General features: G+C 44.2%; 13 non-coding genes across 13 annotated transcripts; 8 read left to right on the top strand and 5 right to left on the bottom strand.

The window, feature by feature from the left end:
* The first annotated feature begins 9455 nt into the window (after positions 1-9455).
* trnat-cgu (transfer RNA threonine (anticodon CGU)) lies at positions 9456-9529 on the top strand. Its single transcript has one exon. It is a non-coding gene; the product is annotated as a tRNA-Thr (tRNA).
* A 164-nt stretch (positions 9530-9693) lies between these two features.
* Positions 9694-9767, bottom strand: trnan-guu (transfer RNA asparagine (anticodon GUU)). Its single transcript has one exon. It is a non-coding gene; the product is annotated as a tRNA-Asn (tRNA).
* Positions 9768-10552: 785 nt separating this feature from the next.
* On the top strand, positions 10553-10626 carry trnat-cgu (transfer RNA threonine (anticodon CGU)). Its single transcript has one exon. It is a non-coding gene; the product is annotated as a tRNA-Thr (tRNA).
* A 1233-nt stretch (positions 10627-11859) lies between these two features.
* On the top strand, positions 11860-11933 carry trnat-cgu (transfer RNA threonine (anticodon CGU)). The gene has a single exon. It is a non-coding gene; the product is annotated as a tRNA-Thr (tRNA).
* Positions 11934-12097: 164 nt separating this feature from the next.
* On the bottom strand, positions 12098-12171 carry trnan-guu (transfer RNA asparagine (anticodon GUU)). Its single transcript has one exon. It is a non-coding gene; the product is annotated as a tRNA-Asn (tRNA).
* Positions 12172-12810: 639 nt separating this feature from the next.
* On the top strand, positions 12811-12884 carry trnat-cgu (transfer RNA threonine (anticodon CGU)). The gene has a single exon. It is a non-coding gene; the product is annotated as a tRNA-Thr (tRNA).
* A 164-nt stretch (positions 12885-13048) lies between these two features.
* trnan-guu (transfer RNA asparagine (anticodon GUU)) lies at positions 13049-13122 on the bottom strand. Its single transcript has one exon. It is a non-coding gene; the product is annotated as a tRNA-Asn (tRNA).
* A 1114-nt stretch (positions 13123-14236) lies between these two features.
* On the top strand, positions 14237-14310 carry trnat-cgu (transfer RNA threonine (anticodon CGU)). The gene has a single exon. It is a non-coding gene; the product is annotated as a tRNA-Thr (tRNA).
* Positions 14311-15745: 1435 nt separating this feature from the next.
* Positions 15746-15819, top strand: trnat-cgu (transfer RNA threonine (anticodon CGU)). The gene has a single exon. It is a non-coding gene; the product is annotated as a tRNA-Thr (tRNA).
* A 2436-nt stretch (positions 15820-18255) lies between these two features.
* Positions 18256-18329, bottom strand: trnan-guu (transfer RNA asparagine (anticodon GUU)). Its single transcript has one exon. It is a non-coding gene; the product is annotated as a tRNA-Asn (tRNA).
* Positions 18330-20229: 1900 nt separating this feature from the next.
* trnan-guu (transfer RNA asparagine (anticodon GUU)) lies at positions 20230-20303 on the bottom strand. Its single transcript has one exon. It is a non-coding gene; the product is annotated as a tRNA-Asn (tRNA).
* Positions 20304-20959: 656 nt separating this feature from the next.
* On the top strand, positions 20960-21033 carry trnat-cgu (transfer RNA threonine (anticodon CGU)). Its single transcript has one exon. It is a non-coding gene; the product is annotated as a tRNA-Thr (tRNA).
* A 2100-nt stretch (positions 21034-23133) lies between these two features.
* trnat-cgu (transfer RNA threonine (anticodon CGU)) lies at positions 23134-23207 on the top strand. Its single transcript has one exon. It is a non-coding gene; the product is annotated as a tRNA-Thr (tRNA).
* The last annotated feature ends 1616 nt before the right edge of the window (positions 23208-24823 follow it).

The raw sequence follows: 24823 nt of genomic DNA, 5'->3' as shown, positions 1-24823 counted from the left end.
GGGATGACCGCCAACTCATTGGAATGTCACTCAACAACCGTAGGATGACATCAAGTGACCTACAAAAAGAATGGCAAATGACAGCTGGGGTGAAGTGCACTGCGAGGATGGTTCGAAACAGGCTCCTAGGGGCAGGGCTGAAGTCTTGCAAAGCTAGAAAAAAGCGAGAAGCAAAGAAGAGCCAGGCTGAGGTTTGCAAAAGACCATAAGGTTTGGACCGTAGAGGACTGGAGTAAGGTCATCTTCTCTGATGAGTCAAATTTTCATCTTTGCCCAACACCTGGTCATCTAATGGTTAGACGGAGACCTGGAGAGGCCTACAAGCCACAGTGTCTCGCACCCACTGTGGAATTTGGTGAAGGATCAGTGATAATCTGGGGGTGCTTCAGCAAGGCTGGAATCGGGCAGATTTGTCTTTGTGAAGGACGCATGAATCAAGCCATGTACAAGGTTGTCCTGAATGAAAACTTGCTTCCTTCTGCTCTGATCCTTCTGCTGTGTTCCCCAAATCTGAGGATTGTTTTTTCCAGCAGGACAATGCTCCATGCCACACTGCCAGGTCAATCAAGGTGTGGATGGAGGACCACCAGATCAAGACCCTGTTATGGCCAGCCCAATCTCCAGACCTGAACCCCATTGAAAACCTCTGGAATGTGATGGATGGAAGATGGATGGTCACAAGCCATCAATCAAAGCCGAGTTGCTTGAATTTGTGCGCCAGGAGTGGCATAAAGTCACCCAACAGCGATGTGAAAGACTGGTGGAGAGCATGCCAAGACGCATGAATGCTGTGATTGAAAATCACCAAATATTAATTTCTGAACTCTTTGTAAGTTAAAACATTAGTATTATGTTGTTTAAAAATTAATATGAACTTATTTTCTTTGCATTATTTGAGGTCTGACAACACTGCATCTTTTTTGTAATTTTGTCCAGTTGTAAATTTCTGCAAATAAATGCTCTAAATGACAATATTTTTATTTGGAATTTGGGAAAAATGTTTTCAGCAGTTTATAGAATAAAACAAAAATGTTCATTTTACCAAAACATATACCTATAAATAGTAAAACCAGAGAAACTGATAATTGTGCACTGGTCTCTTAATTTTTTCCAGAGCTGTATACACCTTTATATACGCTGCCATATCAAACATTTAACACTAAAGCATGTTGTGAATAAATGTTATGCTTTGGAATTTTAATATTGACATGAATAGACAATCCATGCAAGTAAACTCAAACACACAATAACAAGTGGTATTGTCACTGTTGTATCCCACACATCCCGCAATTCACAAGCTCCCCTGCAGAGGTCAGAATCACCGGAATTCTAAACCCTCACATTCCCCAGCAATCAGCCACTTAACATTCCTCGGCACCATGTGCACTTGTTCTATCATCCTCGAACTCCCATTGGACCAGCACTCTCCTTCACCGTCCTCTGCTCCTCTCTGCTACACATATAAACCTTTCTGTGACTTTAATTCACTGCTAAGTCTTGTATCCTTTTGTTATTGATTGTTTACAACCTCCACGTGTTCCTCCACCAATTCCCGTATTCTCCCTACCAGCCTGTTTGCCTGATCATTGACCCCCTGCTTGTCTTTTCGACCAGGACTTGTGGATTTCCCTGGACATTACGGTTTGCCGGCATTGACCACAGCCTGTTTCTGACCACCTCTCACTCCGCACCTGGGTTCCCCGCCATGGCAGTCCTTCGTTACAGGTATACAGTCCGGTCCATAAATATTTGGACAGACCCAATTGTCAATTTGGCTCTGTACACCATCACAATGGATTGGAAAGGAAACAATCAAGATGTGCTTTAAGTGTAGACTTTCATCTTTAATTGGAGGGTAGTTACATCCAAATCGGGTGAATGGTGTAGGAATTAAACCAATTTTTATGTGGTCCCCCCAATTTTAGGGGCTCAAAAGTATTTGGACAAACTAACATAATCATTAATTAAATTGTGAGTTTCAATACTTGGTTGTGATGCGGGACAGTGGCCTGTCCGAATGCCAAATATATTTGCACCATTGTTGCAGTAAGATTGTGTAACCCATGTATGAATTTAAGCTTTGTGTATTGCTCCGCAGAGGACAGGTGCAGTAGTTCTGTGTAGCTGATTTTTAGAAAAACATTTTCATCCAAGGCTATAGAGAAAACAGAAGACAAAGGAGAAGTCTGTGATCAAGTTTGGGGTACATCATTGACGTCATCCAGTTTCCCAGCAACCAAAGGGAGTCATCTTGTATATGATAGCATGTTCTTTAGAAAAACCTTAGATGTGTCTTGCTGACTGACCATCTCCAGAGCACTTAGTTGTAGCTGAATAAACTATTTTGGTATTATTTCAGTTAAATCGGGTCCTGAGTATTCCTTGTCCGCCTGTTTATTGAGGGAGTAAAATTTCTCCCTATCAGTTGCAAATCCTTTGCAGTCAATGACTGCCTGAAGTCTGGAACCCATAGACATCACCAGATGCTGGGTTTCTTCCCTGGTGATGCTATGCCAGGCCTGCACTACAGCTGTCTTTAGATCCTGCTTGTTCTTGGGGTGTTTTGCCTTAGATATCAAAACAAACCAATCCGAGAGCAAAAACATTAGGTGGGGCCAAATCCACTAATAAGAACGTACTGGTGAGCGCAGGAACACCACAAGGCCAGGAACACCACGGAAAACAACTGTGGTGGATGACAGAATTTTTTCCCTGGTGAGGAAAACCCCTTCACAACAGTTGGCCAGATCAAGAATACCCTCCAGGAGGTAGGCGTATCTGTGTCAATGTCAACAATCAAGAGAACACTTCACCAGAGTACATCTTGTGGTAAACCCTCTGTATTTAAACAGGAAATGGGAAGACCATATTAGAGTTTGGCAAAAAACATCTAAAGAACCCTGTACAGTTCTGGAACAACATCTTATGTACAGATGAGACAAAGATCAACTTGTACCAGAATGATGGGAAGAGAAGAGTATGGAGAAGGGAAGGAACTGCTCATGATCTGAAGCATACCACCTCATCTGTGAAACATGGTGAAGGTAGTGTTATGGTAAGGGCATGTATGGCTGTCAAGAGAACTGGTTGACTTTTGACAAAAGCAGCAGGATGAATTCTGAAATGTTTAGGGCTATGTTATCTGCTCAGATTCAGCCAAATGATTCAAAACTCATTTAACAGCACTTCACAGTGCAGATGAACAATAATGTGAAAGCAGGTAGCGGAAAGCAACCCCAAGAAGACTACCGTCACCAGCCACGAAACCAGACGGCTTCATGCCCTAGGGCTCGTTCAGGAGTTGAACACAGGACCTCTCGCACACTAAGTGAGAATCATACTCCTAGACCAACAGGCCAACTGAACAAGTGGCTTCACAAAGTTCTCCTCCTCAACAACACACTACATGTCCTCCTCCTCCTCCTCCTCCTCAACAACCACAACAAACTTGCATAATACACATTTGTTTTATAGAAAAACACACATATGACAGTCTGATTTCCCTTCAGCTGCACAGGCAACAGCATCTGAGGTCAAAAGCCCTCTTGTGCAGAGGAGCCCAAAAGCTGGCTTTTGACAGAGAGCACACTGTTCAGTAACCACTTAATAAGTAGGCCTAATCATTTCTTATTTTTTACAGAATAGGACACAGAAATAACTTATGATTACTTATTTGTTATCTACATTTTACTTTTCATAGTATTTCCAAACGTTTTTTATCGATGTATGAACAAACAGAACCATTGAGACACACACTATTAGAGATTTTTCGTTTTATTTTCTTTATGAATGTAATTCAAAACAATATAGAGTAACAGTGACAAAAAGTGCCAGGGGTTTATGACAATACAGAAAGCACATTATAGAAAAGACCTGAAAAACACACAAGCACTACATCAGAGATACCACGCATTAAGTCCCTTCCCTGCGCTGTAGGCTCCATAGCGCTGCATCACTGCTGCCTCTCGCTAATCTCAAGATGGAGCTGGGGGTAGGTGTTCCATGGCCAGGCTGTCGTTCCCTCTGCCAAGTGTGTACAGGCCAAGATACCTCCATTACTTCAATCACTACATCTTCCGCTGACTTCTATAGGGGGCTGCGTGAACTACTGAAGTAATGCTGTAGAGATAAGTGTCCTTAAACTGGGAAATGGAAATAAAGATTAAGTAAGCATCACTCATTGAAGAAATGCATCACAGTGTCTCTGTCAGCCTGTACAGCAGCGCATGTTTGCCGTAGCCAACATTTATTCAGTGCCAAATTTCCTTGCACAAAGCCATAGCAGATTCTCAAGCCCTCCCATGTTGTTGATTATCTTGTATCCATGTATTAAGAATAATGGTAATGCTTTATTTTAAGTGTCCATTATAAACAATCTATTAACATGTTATGTTATTATTATATGATTAATTTTACAAATTATAAATATATTAGACATTTTTAAACTTTTTTGCTATAATATGTTTTAAGGTATTTAATAACATATTTAATAAAGGGTATAATAACATGACATTTGCACACCGATATCAATCTATTATCATTAACTGCCATGCCAGTTAATTGCTGCTATTATCCATCCATTTTTGAAACCAGTTATCCTGGCGAAGGTCGCCGAGCACTGATCCCGGCAGGCAAAGGGCACAAGGCAGGAATACACCCAGGACGGGACCCCAGTCCATCGCTGGGCAACACACACACACACACACGCAGACACACCCACATACAGGGCAATTTAGAGAAGCCAATTAACCTAACCCACATGTCTTTGGACGGTGGGAGGAAACCCACGTGGACACGGGGAGAACATGCAAACTACATAGTATAGCAATAATGTTTAAATAAAAATGTCTAATATATTTATAATTTGTAATAATCATATAACAATAACATAATCAATAATTTGTTAATAGATTGTTTATAATGGACACTTGTTAGCATAATAACTAATGTATGTTATCTATCTGTATGTAATGCTGTTGTCCTATAAGTCCTTACATTTGCAAACAGGGATTTTTGAAATAACCATTACTTATTTTGTGAAAAAACAGGGAAACAGAAATAAGGAATGAGTAACTATTACTTATTTCTTCATACTACTAGAATCAGAATTCACAGAAAAAGTAATAAACAATAAAGATAAAAATAAATAACCATTACTTATTTAAAAAAAAAAAAACAGGAACCAGAAATAAATAAGTAAACTTTACTTATTTTGCAGAAAAAAATAAAACAGTTTATTATTAATATATTGAGGAAACAGTGAAAAAAATAACCATTACTTATTTTTTGAAAAATAAGGAATCTACTTCATAGAGGTTCTGAAATCAGCATACTTCTCATGGCAGGAAAGGAAACTGGAAGCCTTTTGACACATTTCTTGACTTTGATTGAAGATTTTCCAGTATTTTAATCAGACCTCCTGCCAGAATATATTCTGCAGTGGGTTTCAGAATGGGCTGCCAAAACTGCGTAATCTCCTCCACCAACCTTTCCTGGTTTTCCTTTGTTTGGTAAAACTGCATTTATGGAAGATACCCTTACAAAAATAAAATATTTAAAAATATATAATATTCTGAAATATGAAATGTATTTTAATGTATTAATATGTTTTATAAATGTGCATACCATTTTATAATATATGGTGAAAATATACTTTTAAATATCAATTGCAGTTTTAGTATGTTACTTGATACAGAAATATGGTCAAATACACTATATTATACAATACAAATATTGCTTAATATAACTTAAGTATATTCAGAATTATATGTAAACTTGTTTTTAATATATCTATAATTATATGCAAATATACTGTAACATCTACACATGTATTTTATACTAAATATATAAAAATGCATACATATATGTCCCCTTATAATATACATTTAGTATACTGCTAAATACACAACAATCTCATATTGCATGTATTGTATACTGTGAATATATTAGACTGCAAAAATGTTGCATTCTAAATATACTGGTAGAATATATTTGGATAAACTTCCAAACACATGTATACATGAAGTGTAACTTAAAACATTGGGATACTTCAATACTTTAATAGATTTCACTTGGTACTCACTTGGTGTTTGACCCCCTTTTGCCTTCAGAACTGCCTTAATTCTACGTGGCATTGATTCAACAAGGTGCTGAAAGCATTCTTTAGAAATGTTGGCCCATATTGATAGGATAGCATCTTGCAATTGATGGAGATTTGTGGGATGCACATCCAGGGCACGAAGCTCCCGTTCCACCACATCCCAAAGATGCTCTATTGGGTTGAGATCTGGTGACTGTGGGGGCCAGTTTAGTACAGTGAACTCATTGTCATGTTCAAGAAACCAATTTGAAATGATTCGACCTTTGTGACATGGTGCATTATCCTGCTGGAAGTAGCCATCAGAGGATGGGTACATGGTGGTCATAAAGGGATGGACATGGTCAGAAACAATGCTCAGGTAGGCCGTGGCATTTAAACGATGCCCAATTGGCACTAAGGGGCATAAAGTGTGCCAAGAAAACATCCCCCACACCATTACACCACCACCACCAGCCTGCACAGTGGTAACAAGGCATGATGGATCCATGTTCTCATTCTGTTTACGCCAAATTCTGACTCTACCATCTGAATGTCTCAACAGAAATCGAGACTCATCAGACCAGGCTTGTGCAAATTGTAGCCTCTTTTTCCTATTTGTAGTGGAGATGAGTGGTACCCGGTGGGGTCTTCTGCTGTTGTAGCCCAACCGCCTCAAGGTTGTACGTGTTGTGGCTTCACAAATGCTTTGCTGCATACCTCGGTTGTAACGAGTGGTTATTTCAGGCAAAGTTGCTCTTCTATCAGCTTGAATCAGTCGGCCCATTCTCCTCTGACCTCTAGCATCAACAAGGCATTTTCGCCCACAGGACTGCCGCATACTGGATGTTTTTCCCTTTTCACACCATTCTTTGTAAACCCTAGAAATGGTTGTGCGTGAAAATCCCAGTAACTGAGCAGATTGTGAAATACTCAGACCGGCCCGTCTGGCACCAACAACCATGCCACGCTCAAAATGGCTTAAATCACCTTTCTTTCCCATTCAAACATTCAGTTTGGAGTTCAGGAGATTGTCTTGACCAGGACCACACCCTTAAATGCATTGAAGCAACTGCCATGTGATTGATTGGTTAGATAATTGCATTAATGAGAAATTGAACAGGTGTTCCTAATAATCCTTTAGGTGAGTGTATAGGGCATGTATTACAGATTCATTCAAAAAGGTCTCACTTTAGATTTGAGGAAACACTATTTACTTGTATCAGCGGTCATTCATTTGTCATTAATAGTTCTTCCAATTTCCGACCTTTTAGTTCCAGAGACCAATGTTTTGGTACCAGCTAAAAAAAACAAAAACAAATGTACATTAATTGGACAAATATGAAATATATAGTTACATGTAAAATATGGCCCAATATACAACGCTACAATTATTACAATTTACTTGCACTGTAATTACACGGTAACAAGAGTGAATTGACCAAGTAGTTTGTGTATAGTTAATTAAATTATTAAATACTAGTATGGATGATGTATGATTACAGAACGAGCTTACATACACTAAACAAGTAGTATGGCTTATTTACATGTAGTGTGTGTTTTTTACTTTACATATTCATGTAAAATGCTGCCAACCTTTGTGATGTTACCGATGACCTTAAACTCACCCCTTCTTAAAGTGTAACCACATGTGGTGATCAGGTGAGGGTCTGCCTCAAGCAGTTACGTGCTTCCCAGGAGAACATGCAATACTGCCTATTAGCTTGGCTCGTTCGTCTAGGGGTATGATTCTTGCTGAGGGTGTGAGAGGCCCTGGGTTCAACTCCAGGACGAGCCCACATGGCCCTGCTTTGCAATCACTGAAGTGTTTGTTCATTTGCTCTTGAAGGCTGGCTTCTGGGCTCCTCTGCACAAAGGAGGGCTATTGACCTCAGATACTGTTGCCTGTATAGCTGATGGGAAATCAGACTGTCACCTGTGTGTTTTGTTTTCTTTAAAGAAAATGTGTATTTTACAAGTTTGTTGTTGTTGTTGAGGAGGAGGAGGACATGTAGTGTGTTGTTGAGGAGGAGGAGGACGAAATGTGGTTTGCCGGCTTGTTATGGAGACCTTTGCTGAACGTGTACACCTGAGCTGCACCCAAGGAGAGGCATTCTTTTCAGTTGTTTGCGGGCCTGCTGAACCATGCTCTCAGTGCTGTCTCACTGGGGATGGGGTTACCGTTCTGGAAAGACACGTCAGCGCTACAGTCCATGCTATCAGTCAGTGAGCGTAGGTCTCCCGGTCTGCCCCAAGCAGTTACGTGCTTGCCCAGCAGAAACTGCGACACCGTCCGTTAACTTGGCTCGTTGGTCTAGGGTATGATTCTCGCTTCGGGTGCGAGAGGCCCTGGCTTCAACTCCCGGACGAGCCCGCTTGGCCCCGCTTCGCAGTCACTGAAGCGTTCGTTTTTTGGCTCACGTGCTGAAAGGACCAGGGAGGGCGCCATCCTTGACCCGTTTCAAACGGGGCAAAAAGGAGCACAAACTGTTGTCAGAAGTGAGATTCGAACCCACACCTCCAGGGGAGACTGCGACCTGACCGCAGCGCCTTAGACCGCTCGGCCATCCTGACTGCCCGGCGGAGCCCTAGCGCAACGGGTCGCGGTCCAGGACTGCTTTCCGGAGCCTGAGCTGACCGAAGGACACTAACAAGGTGGAATAAAGCAGGCAGGGGAGGCAGCGATGCTGCCCTCGCCTTGCCCTGAGACATTCAGAATCGGAAAGGGGCGTGGCGAAAGATCTGGGGGCGGAGAAGGTGGGAGGTGGCAAGCCCGGCTCCTCGTTAGTATAGTGGTGAGTATCCCCGCCTGTCACGCGGGATTGCCTGTCATTGGGGGAGCGATAGCAAGCAAGAGAGTTAGATATCGAGAGTCATAGATAGATGGATGTATGGACGGCAAGGCAAGCATCTGATTGACAGTGGTCCGTGATCTGCTGCTATGCTACTATGCTACTGACCATTGGGGGAGCGATAGCAAGCAAGAGAGTTAGATATCGAGAGTCAAAGATAGATAGATAGATAGATGGATGGATGGACGGAAAGGCAAGCATCTGATTGACAGTGGTCCGTGATCTGCTGTTATGCTACTATGCTACTTACCTAACGTCCAATTCCCATTGCCGCCCCTGGACAGTCGCAACAGGGAGCTTGTTGCTCCCGTCAACCTTACGTTTTCACCTCTGTGTGCTTCCTTTGTTGCAGCCTGCATCCAGATTTTGTTTTGTTTTGTTTTGTTTTGTTTTGTTTTGTTTTGTTTTGTTTTGTTTTGTTTTGTTTTGTTTTGTTTTGGTTTGTTTTGGTTTGTTTTGGTTTGTTTTGTTTTGGATTGTTTTGTTTCTTACGCCTGAGTGTAGGCACTGGGGAATGGGAGAGTCCTGGCACCGTGGCTTAGTTGGTCAAAGCGCCTGTCTCGTAAACAGGAAACCCTGGGTTCGACTCCTAGCAGTGCCTTGGTTTATGTTGGCCTAGGCAATGGAAAGGAAGTTTCTAAACGCTCAATACATTTTTCCAAGATGGCCGTCCGCAGCAAGCAGCTTAAGGTTACTGTAGCCGCAGTCTGGCAAGGTGACCGCCAGAAGTAGAAACAATAACAAGGGGCGGGGGGAAAAGTGGGCCGTCCCTGGGTGGATTCAAACCACCATCCTTTCGGTTAACAGCCGAACACGCTGACCGATTGCGCCACAGACACAGAGGGAGGTGTTGTGCTTGCTGCAGTCGTGCAGTTCCTTCACAGTTGCCAGAAATAATTTCCAGCACACGATTTTCTTTGTCGTTGAATGCAACATACGTGACCATTGGGGGAGCGATAGCAAGCAAGAGAGTTAGATATTGAGAGTCATAGATGGATGGATGGATGGACGGCAAGGCAAGCATCTGATTGACAGTGGTCCGTGATCTGCTGTTATGCTACTATGCTACTGATCATTGGGGGAGCGATAGCAAGCAAGAGAGTTAGATATCGAGAGTCATAGATAGATAGATAGATAGATGGATGGATGGACGGCAAGGCAAGCATCTGATTGACAGTGGTCCGTGATCTGCTGTTATGCTACTATGCTACTGACCATTGGGGGAGCGATAGCAAGCAAGAGAGTTAGATATCGAGAGTCAAAGATAGATAGATAGATAGATGGATGGATGGACGGAAAGGCAAGCATCTGATTGACAGTGGTCCGTGATCTGCTGTTATGCTACTATGCTACTTACCTAACGTCCAATTCCCATTGCCGCCCCTGGACAGTCGCAACAGGGAGCTTGTTGCTCCCGTCAACCTTACGTTTTCACCTCTGTGTGCTTCCTTTGTTGCAGCCTGCATCCAGATTTTGTTTTGTTTTGTTTTGTTTTGTTTTGTTTTGTTTTGTTTTGTTTTGTTTTGTTTTGTTTTGTTTTGTTTTGTTTTGTTTTGTTTTGTTTTGTTTTGTTTTGTTTTGTTTCTTACGCCTGAGTGTAGGCACTGGGGAATGGGAGAGTCCTGGCACCGTGGCTTAGTTGGTCAAAGCGCCTGTCTCGTAAACAGGAAACCCTGGGTTCGACTCCTAGCAGTGCCTTGGTTTATGTTGGCCTAGGCAATGGAAAGGAAGTTTCTAAACGCTCAATACATTTTTCCAAGATGGCCGTCCGCAGCAAGCAGCTTAAGGTTACTGTAGCCGCAGTCTGGCAAGGTGACCGCCAGAAGTAGAAACAATAACAAGGGGCGGGGGGAAAAGTGGGCCGTCCCTGGGTGGATTCAAACCACCATCCTTTCGATTAACAGCCGAACACGCTGACCGATTGCGCCACAGACACAGAGGGAGGTGTTGTGCTTGCTGCAGTCGTGCAGTTCCTTCACAGTTGCCAGAAATCATTTCCAGCACACGATTTTCTTTGTCGTTGAATGCAACATACGTGACCATTGGGGGAGCGATAGCAAGCAAGAGAGTTAGATATTGAGAGTCATAGATTGATAGCTAGCTAAATAGCTAGATAGATAGCTAGATAGATAGATAGATAGATGGATGGATGGACGGCAAGGCAAGCATCTGATTGACTGTGGTCCATGATCTGCTGATATGCTACTATTCTACTGACCATTGGGGTAGCGATACCAAGCAAGAGATTTAGATATCAAGAGTCATAGATAGATAGATAGATAGATGGATGGATGGACGGCAAGGCAAGCATCTGATTGACAGTGGTCCGTGATCTGCTGTTATGCTACTATGCTACTGACCATTGGGGGAGCGATAGCAAGCAAGAGAGTTAGATATCGAGAGTCATAGATAGATAGATAGATAGATGGATGGATGGACGGCAAGGCAAGCATCTGATTGACAGTGGTCCGTGATCTGCTGTTATGCTACTATGCTACTGACCATTGGGGGAGCGATAGCAAGCAAGAGAGTTAGATATCGAGAGTCAAAGATAGATAGATAGATAGATGGATGGATGGACGGAAAGGCAAGCATCTGATTGACAGTGGTCCGTGATCTGCTGTTATGCTACTATGCTACTTACCTAACGTCCAATTCCCATTGCCGCCCCTGGACAGTCGCAACAGGGAGCTTGTTGCTCCCGTCAACCTTACGTTTTCACCTCTGTGTGCTTCCTTTGTTGCAGCCTGCATCCAGATTTTGTTTTGTTTTGTTTTGTTTTGTTTTGTTTTGTTTTGTTTTGTTTTGTTTTGTTTTGTTTTGTTTTGTTTTGTTTTGTTTTGTTTTGTTTTGTTTTGTTTTGTTTTGTTTTGTTTTGTTTTGTTTTGTTTCTTACGCCTGAGTGTAGGCACTGGGGAATGGGAGAGTCCTGGCACCGTGGCTTAGTTGGTCAAAGCGCCTGTCTCGTAAACAGGAAACCCTGGGTTCGACTCCTAGCAGTGCCTTGGTTTATGTTGGCCTAGGCAATGGAAAGGAAGTTTCTAAACGCTCAATACATTTTTCCAAGATGGCCGTCCGCAGCAAGCAGCTTAAGGTTACTGTAGCCGCAGTCTGGCAAGGTGACCGCCAGAAGTAGAAACAATAACAAGGGGCGGGGGGAAAAGTGGGCCGTCCCTGGGTGGATTCAAACCACCATCCTTTCGGTTAACAGCCGAACACGCTGACCGATTGCGCCACAGACACAGACGGAGGTGTTGTGCTTGCTGCAGTCGTGCAGTTCCTTCACAGTTGCCAGAAATCATTTCCAGCACACGATTTTCTTTGTCGTTGAATGCAACATACGTGACCATTGGGGGAGCGATAGCAAGCAAGAGAGTTAGATATTGAGAGTCATAGATTGATAGCTAGCTAAATAGCTAGATAGATAGCTAGATAGATGGATGGATGGACGGCAAGGCAAGCATCTGATTGACAGTGGTCCGTGATCTGCTGTTATGCTACTATGCTACTGACCATTGGGGGAGCGATAACAAGCAAGAGAGTTAGATATCGAGAGTCAAAGATAGATAGATAGATAGATGGATGGATGGACGGAAAGGCAAGCATCTGATTGACAGTGGTCCGTGATCTGCTGTTATGCTACTATGCTACTTACCTAACGTCCAATTCCCATTGCCGCCCCTGGACAGTCGCAACAGGGAGCTTGTTGCTCCCGTCAACCTTACGTTTTCACCTCTGTGTGCTTCCTTTGTTGCAGCCTGCATCCAGATTTTGTTTTGTTTTGTTTTGTTTTGTTTTGTTTTGTTTTGTTTTGTTTTGTTTTGTTTTGTTTTGTTTTGTTTCTTACGCCTGAGTGTAGGCACTGGGGAATGGGAGAGTCCTGGCACCGTGGCTTAGTTGGTCAAAGCGCCTGTCTCGTAAACAGGAAACCCTGGGTTTGACTCCTAGCAGTGCCTTGGTTTATGTTGGCCTAGGCAATGGAAAGGAAGTTTCTAAACGCTCAATACATTTTTCCAAGATGGCCGTCCGCAGCAAGCAGCTTAAGGTTACTGTAGCCGCAGTCTGGCAAGGTGACCGCCAGAAGTAGAAACAATAACAAGGGGCGGGGGGAAAAGTGGGCCGTCCCTGGGTGGATTCAAACCACCATCCTTTCGGTTAACAGCCGAACACGCTGACCGATTGCGCCACAGACACAGACGGAGGTGTTGTGCTTGCTGCAGTCGTGCAGTTCCTTCACAGTTGCCAGAAATCATTTCCAGCACACGATTTTCTTTGTCGTTGAATGCAACATACGTGACCATTGGGGGAGCGATAGCAAGCAAGAGAGTTAGATATTGAGAGTCATAGATTGATAGCTAGCTAAATAGCTAGATAGATAGCTAGATAGATGGATGGATGGACGGCAAGGCAAGCATCTGATTGACTGTGGTCCATGATCTGCTGATATGCTACTATTCTACTGACCATTGGGGTAGCGATAGCAAGCAAGAGAGTTAGATATCAAGAGTCATAGATAGATAGATAGATAGATGGATGGATGGACGGCAAGGCAAGCATCTGATTGACAGTGGTCCGTGATCTGCTGTTATGCTACTATGCTACTGACCATTGGGGGAGCGATAGCAAGCAAGAGAGTTAGATATCGAGAGTCATAGATAGATAGATAGATAGATGGATGGATGGACGGCAAGGCAAGCATCTGATTGACAGTGGTCCGTGATCTGCTGTTATGCTACTATGCTACTGACCATTGGGGGAGCGATAGCAAGCAAGAGAGTTAGATATCGAGAGTCATAGATAGATAGATAGATAGATAGATGGATGGATGGACGGCAAGGCAAGCATCTTATTGACAGTGGTCCGTGATCTGCTGTTATGCTACTATGCTACTGACCATTGGGGGAGCGATAGCAAGCAAGAGAGTTAGATATCGAGAGTCAAAGATAGATAGATAGATAGATGGATGGATGGACGGAAAGGCAAGCATCTGATTGACAGTGGTCCGTGATCTGCTGTTATGCTACTATGCTACTTACCTACCGTCCAATTCCCATTGCCGCCCCTGGACAGTCGCAACAGGGAGCTTGTTGCTCCCGTCAACCTTACGTTTTCACCTCTGTGTGCTTCCTTTGTTGCAGCCTGCATCCAGATTTTGTTTTGTTTTGTTTTGTTTTGTTTTGTTTTGTTTTGTTTTGTTTTGTTTTGTTTTGTTTTGTTTTGTTTTGTTTTGTTTTGTTTTGTTTTGTTTTGTTTTGTTTTGTTTTGTTTCTTACGCCTGAGTGTAGGTTCTGGGGAATGGGAGAGTCCTGGCACCGTGGCTTAGTTGGTCAAAGCGCCTGTCTCGTAAACAGGAAACCCTGGGTTCGACTCCTAGCAGTGCCTTGGTTTATGTTGGCCTAGGCAATGGAAAGGAAGTTTCTAAACGCTCAATACATTTTTCCAAGATGGCGGTCCGCAGCAAGCAGCTTAAGGTTACTGTAGCCGCAGTCTGGCAAGGTGACCGCCAGAAGTAGAAACAATAACAAGGGGCGGGGGGAAAAGTGGGCCGTCCCTGGGTGGATTCAAACCACCATCCTTTCGATTAACAGCCGAACACGCTGACCGATTGCGCCACAGACACAGACGGAGGTGTTGTGCTTGCTGCAGTCGTGCAGTTCCTTCACAGTTGCCAGAAATCATTTCCAGCACACGATTTTCTTTGTCGTTGAATGCAACATACGTGACCATTGGGGGAGCGATAGCAAGCAAGAGAGTTAGATATTGAGAGTCATAGATTGATAGCTAGCTAAATAGCTAGATAGATAGCTAGATTGATAGATAGATAGATGGATGGATGGACGGCAAGGCAAGCATCTGATTGACTGTGGTCCATGATCTGCTGATATGCTACTATTCTACTGACCATTGGGGTAGCGATAGCAAGCAAGAGAGTTAGATATCAAGAGTCATAGATAGATAGATAGATAGATGGATGGATGGACGGCAAGGCAAGCATCTGATTGACAGTGGTCCGTGATCTACTGTTATGCTACTATGCTACTGACCATTGGGGGAGCGATAGCAAGCAAGAGAGTTAGATATCGAGAGTCATAGATAGATAGATAGATAGATGGATGGATGGACGGCAAGGCAAGCATCTGATTGACAGTGGTCCGTGATCTGCTGTTATGCTACTATGCTACTGACCATTGGGGGAGCGATAGCAAGCAAGAGAGTTAGATATCGAGAGTCATAGATAGATAGTTAGATAGATGGATGGATGGATGGACGGCAAGGCAAGCATCTGATTGACAGTGGTCCGTGATCTGCTGTTATGCTACTATGCTACTGACCATTGGGGGAGCGATAGCAAGCAAGAGAGTTAGATATCGAGAGTCATAGATAGGTAGATAGATAGATGGATGGATGGATGGACGGCAAGGCAAGCATCTGATTGACAGTGGTCCGTGATCTGCTGTTATGCTACTATGCTACTGACCATTGGGGGAGCGATAGCAAGCAAGAGAGTTAGATATCGAGAGTCAAAGATAGATAGATAGATAGATGGATGGATGGACGGAAAGGCAAGCATCTGATTGACAGTGGTCCGTGATCTGCTGTTATGCTACTATGCTACTTACCTAACGTCCAATTCCCATTGCCGCCCCTGGACAGTCGCAACAGGGAGCTTGTTGCTCCCGTCAACCTTACGTTTTCACCTCTGTGTGCTTCCTTTGTTGCAGCCTGCATCCAGATTTTGTTTTGTTTTGTTTTGTTTTGTTTTGTTTTGTTTTGTTTCTTACGCCTGAGTGTAGGCACTGGGGAATGGGAGAGTCCTGGCACCGTGGCTTAGTTGGTCAAAGCGCCTGTCTCGTAAACAGGAAACCCTGGGTTCGACTCCTAGCAGTGCCTTGGTTTATGTTGGCCTAGGCAATGGAAAGGAAGTTTCGAAACACTCAATACATTTTTCCAAGATGGCCGTCCGCAGCAAGCAGCTTAAGGTTACTGTAGCCGCAGTCTGGCAAGGTGACCGCCAGAAGTAGAAACAATAACAAGGGGCGGGGGGAAAAGTGGGCCGTCCCTGGGTGGATTCAAACCACCATGCTTTCGGTTAACAGCCGAACACGCTGACCGATTGCGCCACAGACACAGACGGAGGTGTTGTGCTTGCTGCAGTCGTGCAGTTCCTTCACAGTTGTCAGAAATCATTTCCAGCACACGATTTTCTTTGTCGTTGAATGCAACATACGTGACCATTGGGGGAGCGATAGCAAGCAAGAGAGTTAGATATTGAGAGTCATAGATTGATAGCTAGCTAAATAGCTAGATAGATAGATAGATAGATAGATAGATGGACGGCAAGGCAAGCATGTGATTGACTTGGTCCATGATCTGCTGATATGCTACTATTCTACTGACCATTGGGGTAGCGATAGCAAGCAAGAGAGTTAGATATCAAGAGTCATAGATAGATAGATAGATAGATGGATGGATGGACGGCAAGGCAAGCATCTGATTGACAGTGGTCCGTGATCTGCTGTTATGCTACTATGCTACTGACCATTGGGGGAGCGATAGCAAGCAAGAGAGTTAGATATCGAGAGTCATAGATAGATAGATAGATAGATGGATGGATGGACGGCAAGGCAAGCATCTGATTGACAGTGGTCCGTGATCTGCTGTTATGCTACTATGCTACTTACCTAACGTCCAATTCCCATTGCCGCCCCTGGACAGTCGCAACAGGGAGCTTGTTGCTCCCGTCAACCTTACGTTTTCACCTCTGTGTGCTTCCTTTGTTGCAGCCTGCATCCAGATTTTGTTTTGTTTTGTTTTGTTTTGTTTTGTTTTGTTTTGTTTTGTTTTGTTTTGTTTTGTTTTGTTTTGTTTTGTTTTGTTTTGTTTTGTTTTGTTTTGTTTTGTTTTGTTTTGTTTTGTTTCTTACGCCTGAGTGTAGGCACTGGGGAATGGGAGAGTCCTGCCACCGTGGCTTAGTTGGTCAAAGCGCCTGTCTCGTAAACAGGAAACCCTGGGTTCGACTCCTAGCAGTGCCTTGGTTTATGTTGGCCTAGGCAATGGAAAGGAAGTTTCTAAACGCTCAATACATTTTTCCAAGATGGCCGTCCGCAGCAAGCAGCTTAAGGTTACTGCAGCCGCAGTCTGGCAAGGTGACCGCCAGAAGTAGAAACAATAACAAGGGGCGGGGGGAAAAGTGGGCCGTCCCTGGGTGGATTCAAACCACCATCTTTTCGGTTAACAGCCGAACACGCTGACCGATTGCGCCACAGACACAGACGGAGGTGTTGTGCTTGCTGCAGTCGTGCAGTTCCTTCACAGTTGCCAGAAATCATTTCCAGCACACGATTTTCTTTGTCGTTGAATGCAACATACGTGACCATTGGGGGAGCGATAGCAAGCAAGAGAGTTAGATATTGAGAGTCATAGATTGATAGCTAGCTAAATAGCTAGATAGATAGCTAGATAGATAGATAGATAGATGGATGGATGGACGGCAAGGCAAGCATCTGATTGACAGTGGTCCGTGATCTGCTGTTATGCTACTATGCTACTGACCATTGGGGGAGCGATAGCAAGCAAGAGAGTTAGATATCGAGAGTCATAGATAGATAGATAGATAGATGGATGGATGGACGGCAAGGCAAGCATCTGATTGACAGTGGTCCGTGATCTGCTGTTATGCTACTATGCTACTGACCATTGGGGGAGCGATAGCAAGCAAGAGAGTTAGATATCGAGAGTCAAAGATAGATAGATAGATAGATGGATGGATGGACGGAAAGGCAAGCATCTGATTGACAGTGGTCCGTGATCTGCTGTTATGCTACTATGCTACTTACCTAACGTCCAATTCCCATTGCCGCCCCTGGACAGTCGCAACAGGGAGCTTGTTGCTCCCGTCAACCTTACGTTTTCACCTCTGTGTGCTTCCTTTGTTGCAGCCTGCATCCAGATTTTGTTTTGTTTTGTTTTGTTTTGTTTTGTTTTGTTTTGTTTTGTTTTGTTTTGTTTTGTTTTGTTTTGTTTTGTTTTGTTTTGTTTTGTTTTGTTTCTTACGCCTGAGTGTAGGCACTGGGGAATGGGAGAGTCCTGGCACCGTGGCTTAGTTGGTCAAAGCGCCTGTATCGTAAACAGGAAACCCTGGGTTCGACTCCTAGCAGTGCCTTGGTTTATGTTGGCCTAGGCAATGGAAAGGAAGTTTCTAAACACTCAATACATTTTTCCAAGATGGCCGTCCGCAGCAAGCAGCTTAAGGTTACTGTAGCCGCAGTCTGGCAAGGTGACCGCCAGAAGTAGAAACAATAACAAGGGGCGGGGGGAAAAGTGGGCCGTCCCTGGGTGGATTCAAACCACCATCCTTTCGGTTAACAGCCGAACACGCTGACCGATTGCGCCACAGACACAGACGGAGGTGTTGTGCTTGCTGCAGTCGTGCAGTTCCTTCACAGTTGCCAGAAATCATTTCCAGCACATGATTTTCTTTGTCGTTGAATGCAACATACGTGACCATTGGGGGAGCGATAGCAAGCAAGAGAGTTAGATATTGAGAGTCATAGATTGATAGCTAGCTAAATAGCTAGATAGATAGCTAGATAGATGGATGGATGGACGGCAAGGCAAGCATCTGATTGACTGTGGTCCATGATCTGCTGATATGCTACTATTCTACTGACCATTGGGGTAGCGATAGCAAGCAAGAGAGTTAGATATCAAGAGTCATAGATAGATAGATAGATAGATGGATGGATGGACGGCAAGGCAAGCATCTGATTGACAGTGGTCCGTGATCTGCTGTTATGCTACTATGCTACTGACCATTGGGGGAGCGATAGCAAGCAAGAGAGTTAGATATCGAGAGTCATAGATAGATAGATAGATAGATGGATGGATGGACGGCAAGGCAAGCATCTGATTGACAGTGGTCCGTGATCTGCTGTTATGCTACTATGCTACTGACCATTGGGGGAGCGATAGCAAGCAAGAGAGTTAGATATCGAGAGTCATAGATAGGTAGATAGATAGATGGATGGATGGATGGACGGCAAGGCAAGCATCTGATTGACAGTGGTCCATGATCTGCTGATATGCTACTATTCTACTGACCATTGGGGTAGTGATAGCAAGCAAGAGAGTTAGATATCAAGAGTCATAGATAGATAGATAGTTAGATGGATGGATGGACGGCAAGGCAAGCATCTGATTGACAGTGGTCCGTGATCTGCTGTTATGCTACTATGCTACTGACCATTGGGGGAGCGATAGCAAGCAAGAGAGTTAGATATCGAGAGTCATAGATAGATAGATAGATAGATGGATGGATGGACGGCAAGGCAAGCATCTGATTGACAGTGGTCCGTGATCTGCTGTTATGCTACTATGCTACTGACCATTGGGGGAGCGATAGCAAGCAAGAGAGTTAGATATCGAGAGTCATAGATAGATAGATAGATAGATGGATGGATGGACGGCAAGGCAAGCATCTGATTGACAGTGGTCCGTGATCTGCTGTTATGCTACTATGCTACTGACCATTGGGGGAGCGATAGCAAGCAAGAGAGTTAGATATCGAGAGTCATATATAGATAGATAGATAGATGGATGGATGGACGGCAAGGCAAGCATCTGATTGACAGTGGTCCGTGATCTGCTGTTATGCTACTATGCTACTGACCATTGGGGGAGCGATAGCAAGCAAGAGAGTTAGATATCGAGAGTCAAAGATAGATAGATAGATAGATGGATGGATGGACGGAAAGGCAAGCATCTGATTGACAGTGGTCCGTGATCTGCTGTTATGCTACTATGCTACTTACCTAACGTCCAATTCCCATTGCCGCCCCTGGACAGTCGCAACAGGGAGCTTGTTGCTCCCGTCAACCTTACGTTTTCACCTCTGTGTGCTTCCTTTGTTGCAGCCTGCATCCAGATTTTGTTTTGTTTTGTTTTGTTTTGTTTTGTTTTGTTTTGTTTTGTTTTGTTTTGTTTTGGTTTGGTTTGGTTTGTTTTGTTTTGGTTTGTTTTGTTTCTTACGCCTGAGTGTAGGCACTGGGGAATGGGAGAGTCCTGGCACCGTGGCTTAGTTGGTCAAAGCGCATGTCTTGTAAACAGGATACCCTGGGTTCAATTCCTAACAGTGCCTTGGTTTATGTTGGCCTAGGCAATGGAAAGGAAGTTTCTAAACGCTCAATACATTTTTCCAAGATGGCCGTCCGCAGCAAGCAGCTTAAGGTTACTGTAGCCGCAGTCTGGCAAGGTGACCGCCAGAAGTAGAAACAATAACAAGGGGCGGGGGGAAAATTCGGCCGTCCCTGGGTGGATTCAAACCACCATCCTTTCGGTTAACAGCCGAACACGCTGACCGATTGCGCCACAGACACAGACGGAGGTGTTTTGCTTGCTGCAGTCGTGCAGTTCCTTCACAGTTGCCAGAAATCATTTCCAGCACACGATTTTCTTTGTCGTTGAATGCAACATACGTGACCATTGGGGGAGCGATAGCAAGCAAGAGAGTTAGATATTGAGAGTCATAGATGGATGGATGGATGGACGGCAAGGCAAGCATCTGATTGACAGTGGTCCGTGATCTGCTGTTATGCTACTATGCTACTGACCATTGGGGGAGCGATAGCAAGCAAGAGAGTTAGATATCGAGAGTCAAAGATAGATAGATAGATAGATGGATGGATGGACGGAAAGGCAAGCATCTGATTGACAGTGGTCCGTGATCTGCTGTTATGCTACTATGCTACTTACCTAACGTCCAATTCCCATTGCCGCCCCTGGACAGTCGCAACAGGGAGCTTGTTGCTCCCGTCAACCTTACGTTTTCACCTCTGTGTGCTTCCTTTGTTGCAGCCTGCATCCAGATTTTGTTTTGTTTTGTTTTGTTTTGTTTTGTTTTGTTTTGTTTTGTTTTGTTTTGTTTTGTTTTGTTTTGTTTTGTTTTGTTTTGTTCTGTTTTGTTTTGTTTTGTTTTGGTTTGTTGTTTTGTTTCTTACGCCTGAGTGTAGGCACTGGGGAATGGGAGAGTCCTGGCACCGTGGCTTAGTTGGTCAAAGCGCCTGTCTCGTAAACAGGAAACCCTGGGTTCGACTCCTAGCAGTGCCTTGGTTTATGTTGGCCTAGGCAATGGAAAGGAAGTTTCGAAACACTCAATACATTTTTCCAAGATGGCCGTCCGCAGCAAGCAGCTTAAGGTTACTGTAGCCGCAGTCTGGCAAGGTGACCGCCAGAAGTAGAAACAATAACAAGGGGCGGGGGGAAAAGTGGGCCGTCCCTGGGTGGATTCAAACCACCATCCTTTCGGTTAACAGCCGAACACGCTGACCGATTGCGCAACAGACACAGACGGAGGTGTTGTGCTTGCTGCAGTCGTGCAGTTCCTTCACAGTTGCCAGAAATCATTTCCAGCACACGATTTTCTTTGTCGTTGAATGCAACATACGTGACCATTGGGGGAGCGATAGCAAGCAAGAGAGTTAGATATTGAGAGTCATAGATTGATAGCTAGCTAAATAGCTAGATAGATAGCTAGATAGATAGATAGATAGATGGATGGATGGACGGCAAGGCAAGCATCTGATTGACTGTGGTCCATGATCTGCTGATATGCTACTATTCTACTGACCATTGGGGTAGCGATAGCAAGCAAGAGAGTTAGATATCAAGAGTCATAGATAGATAGATAGATAGATGGATGGATGGACGGCAAGGCAAGCATCTGATTGACAGTGGTCCGTGATCTGCTGTTATGCTACTATGCTACTGACCATTGGGGGAGCGATAGCAAGCAAGAGAGTTAGATATCGAGAGTCATAGATAGATAGATAGATAGATGGATGGATGGACGGCAAGGCAAGCATCTGATTGACAGTGGTCCGTGATCTGCTGTTATGCTACTATGCTACTGACCATTGGGGGAGCGATAGCAAGCAAGAGAGTTAGATATCGAGAGTCATAGATAGATAGATAGATAGATGGATGGATGGACGGCAAGGCAAGCATCTGATTGACAGTGGTCCGTGATCTGCTGTTATGCTACTATGCTACTGACCATTGGGGGAGCGATAGCAAGCAAGAGAGTTAGATATCGAGAGTCATAGATAGATAGATAGATAGATGGATGGATGGATGGACGGCAAGGCAAGCATCTGATTGACAGTGGTCCGTGATCTGCTGTTATGCTACTATGCTACTGACCATTGGGGGAGCGATAGCAAGCAAGAGAGTTAGATATCGAGAGTCATAGATAGATAGATAGATAGATGGATGGATGGATGGACGGCAAGGCAAGCATCTGATTGACAGTGGTCCGTGATCTGCTGTTATGCTACTATGCTACTGACCATTGGGGGAGCGATAGCAAGCAAGAGAGTTAGATATCGAGAGTCATAGATAGATAGCTAGCTAGATAAATAGATGGATGGACGGCAAGGCAAGCATCTGATTGACAGTGGTCCGTGATCTGCTGTTATGCTACTATGCTACTGACCATTGGGGAAGCGATAGCAAGCAAGAGAGTTAGATATCGAGAGTCATAGATAGATAGATAGATAGATAGATAGATGGATGGATGGATGGATGGACGGCAAGGCAAGCATCTGATTGACAGTGGTCCGTGATCTGCTGTTATGCTACTATGCTACTGACCATTGGGGGAGCGATAGCAAGCAAGAGAGTTAGATATCGAGAGTCATAGATAGATAGATAGATAGATAGATGGATGGATGGACGGCAAGGCAAGCATCTGATTGACAGTGGTCCGTGATCTGCTGTTATGCTACTATGCTACTGACCATTGGGGGAGCGATAGCAAGCAAGAGAGTTAGATATCGAGAGTCATAGATAGATAGATAGATAGATGGATGGATGGACGGAAAGGCAAGCATCTGATTGACAGTGGTCCGTGATCTGCTGTTATGCTACTATGCTACTTACCTAACGTCCAATTCCCATTGCCGCCCCTGGACAGTCGCAACAGGGAGCTTGTTGCTCCCGTCAACCTTACGTTTTCACCTCTGTGTGCTTCCTTTGTTGCAGCCTGCATCCAGATTTTGTTTTGTTTTGTTTTGTTTTGTTTTGTTTTGTTTTGTTTTGTTTTGTTTTGTTTTGTTTTGTTTTGTTTTGTTTTGTTTTGTTTTGTTTTGTTTTGTTTTGTTGTTTTGTTTCTTACGCCTGAGTGTAGGCACTGGGGAATGGGAGAGTCCTGGCACCGTGGCTTAGTTGGTCAAAGCGCCTGTCTCGTAAACAGGAAACCCTGGGTTCGACTCCTAGCAGTGCCTTGGTTTATGTTGGCCTAGGCAATGGAAAGGAAGTTTCAAAACACTCAATACATTTTTCCAAGATGGCCGTCCGCAGCAAGCAGCTTAAGGTTACTGTAGCCGCAGTCTGGCAAGGTGACCGCCAGAAGTAGAAACAATAACAAGGGGCGGGGGGAAAAGTGGGCCGTCCCTGGGTGGATTCAAACCACCATCCTTTCGGTTAACAGCCGAACACGCTGACCGATTGCGCAACAGACACAGACGGAGGTGTTGTGCTTGCTGCAGTCGTGCAGTTCCTTCACAGTTGCCAGAAATCATTTCCAGCACACGATTTTCTTTGTTGTTGAATGCAACATACGTGACCATTGGGGGAGCGATAGCAAGCAAGAGAGTTAGATATTGAGAGTCATAGATTGATAGCTAGCTAAAAAGCTAGATAGATAGCTAGATAGATAGATAGATAGATGGATGGATGGACGGCAAGGCAAGCATCTGATTGACTGTGGTCCATGATCTGCTGATATGCTACTATTCTACTGACCATTGGGGTAGCGATAGCAAGCAAGAGAGTTAGATATCAAGAGTCATAGATAGATAGATAGATAGATGGATGGATGGATGGACGGCAAGGCAAGCATCTGATTGACAGTGGTCCGTGATCTGCTGTTATGCTACTATGCTACTGACCATTGGGGGAGCGATAGCAAGCAAGAGAGTTAGATATCGAGAGTCATAGATAGATAGATAGATAGATGGATGGATGGACGGCAAGGCAAGCATCTGATTGACAGTGGTCCGTGATCTGCTGTTATGCTACTATGCTACTGACCATTGGGGGAGCGATAGCAAGCAAGAGAGTTAGATATCGAGAGTCATAGATAGATAGATAGATAGATGGATGGATGGATGGACGGCAAGGCAAGCATCTGATTGACAGTGGTCCGTGATCTGCTGTTATGCTACTATGCTACTGACCATTGGGGGAGCGATAGCAAGCAAGAGAGTTAGATATCGAGAGTCATAGATAGATAGATAGATAGATGGATGGATGGATGGACGGCAAGGCAAGCATCTGATTGACAGTGGTCCGTGATCTGCTGTTATGCTACTATGCTACTGACCATTGGGGGAGCGATAGCAAGCAAGAGAGTTAGATATCGAGAGTCATAGATAGATAGATAGATAGATGGATGGATGGATGGACGGCAAGGTAAGCATCTGTTTTACAAGTGGTCCGTGATCTGCTGTTATGCTACTATGCTACTGACCATTGGGGAAGCGATAGCAAGCAAGAGAGTTAGATATCGAGAGTCATAGATAGATAGATAGATAGATAGATAGATAGATAGATAGATAGATAGATGGATGGATGGATGGATGGACGGCAAGGCAAGCATCTGATTGACAGTGGTCCGTGATCTGCTGTTATGCTACTATGCTACTGACCATTGGGGGAGCGATAGCAAGCAAGAGAGTTAGATATCGAGAGTCATAGATAGATAGATAGATAGATAGATGGATGGATGGACGGCAAGGCAAGCATCTGATTGACAGTGGTCCGTGATCTGCTGTTATGCTACTATGCTACTGACCATTGGGGGAGCGATAGCAAGCAAGAGAGTTAGATATCGAGAGTC

Source organism: Amia ocellicauda, unplaced genomic scaffold (genome assembly GCF_036373705.1).
Source record: "Amia ocellicauda isolate fAmiCal2 unplaced genomic scaffold, fAmiCal2.hap1 HAP1_SCAFFOLD_207, whole genome shotgun sequence".
NCBI lineage: Eukaryota > Metazoa > Chordata > Actinopteri > Amiiformes > Amiidae > Amia > Amia ocellicauda.
This window is presented reverse-complemented; position numbering and strand designations above follow the sequence as displayed.